Raw genomic sequence first — 1,438 nt, 5'->3', positions numbered from 1 at the left:
GTAGTAGTAGTAGTAGTAGTAGTAGTAGTAGTAGTAGTAGTAGTATAATTAAAGGTGAGTTGTGCCAATTTATGTTTGTATCGAACAAGTAGCCCTTTGTGTTACTTGGTTCCCCAAAAGTAGCTCTCAGTCTCAAAAAGTTTGGTGACCACTGCCATAGATGATTGTGCATGTTAGCTTTGTAGGAGATCTAGTGGAGTATTGACTGAATGGGTAAATGAGGACACAGATTGTGGTGTGAAACACTTTGAGTATCCTGGTTGGGTACAAACGCGCTATACAAGTACAGTCCATTTACCATTTATTTTCACTTTGTGTTAGTAAAATTTTTGTGCAAAAATGTCTCAGCATCATAACCTGAAAAACGGAGTCTTGGAAGGTTTGCATGATAATGACATATTTCAGTGGCCCTGCTCCACAGATAAATAAGTGTACTGTGCTGTGCCCTCGTAACCCAGCCATGGACCTCTATGACTGGCACTGCCTGATCACCCTAATGAGGCTCAGGCACAAACCAGGGCAAGAGAGCACAGCCATTATCTGGTATCTATCCCATTAAAATTACTTCCAACAGCCGAGGCCGTCAAACATGGCGACTTCTTCCACTACAATTAGTGGGTGAAGATTATGCATAGATAAATCAGGGGACCTGCTGTGAGGATAGCCTTGTAAATGTGAGGAGGTGATAAGAAGGAGAAAAGGGGATGCACACTGTCCAGAGGGCAGCAAGTCATTAGTGGCATCAATGCATCCATCGTAACAGCAATGATGCTGTTTGGGTGGGGACAGAGTGGGGTGACTGAGTGACAGGGGCAATTACTTTGGAGAGATCCCCCTTAGGTAATGGGGGGTTGAGGTGACACTGCTGGGACCTTGATGCCACCCCCTTGCCCCTACCCCCCTCCTTTCCATGTCACTAACAGCAACCCTACTGAACTCAAAACTGTCCTGTGACAAAGAGGACACTAGAATATATCAGGCACTAAGGTGTACAGTACATGTAAATCTCACATGCATGCACATGAATTTATTTATGCATTATTGTGTTTTTCTTGTAAACAAATACAGGAATTATTTTTGTTTTTGCATAACATTTTGTACAATGGCATGTTGTAGGTTAGTGCTGTTGCCTCACAGCAGGCAGGTTGCAGGTTCACCTCCAGGCATAGGGACTATGTGGAATTTGCAGCAACCCYACATCATAGATCTAGTCTTTATGCTTGAGAGGGGTTTTCTCCAGGTACTTTGGTTTCACACAGACCAATCATGTTAGATTAGTTAGATAATTACGGAAGTCCTGAAAGGCAAGGAGGGAAAAAAAATTTGAAGACCCATTTTCTAAGTCTGATCAAATTTTCTGTTTCTCTTGACTTTAGCAGTCATAAGATGAGTAAAATAATTGATATAATAATAAAAAGTTTTGTAAGTTAGGCAAGCG

Source organism: Austrofundulus limnaeus, unplaced genomic scaffold (genome assembly GCF_001266775.1).
Source record: "Austrofundulus limnaeus strain Quisiro unplaced genomic scaffold, Austrofundulus_limnaeus-1.0 Scaffold64, whole genome shotgun sequence".
NCBI classification, from domain to species: domain Eukaryota; kingdom Metazoa; phylum Chordata; class Actinopteri; order Cyprinodontiformes; family Rivulidae; genus Austrofundulus; species Austrofundulus limnaeus.
This window is presented reverse-complemented; position numbering follows the sequence as displayed.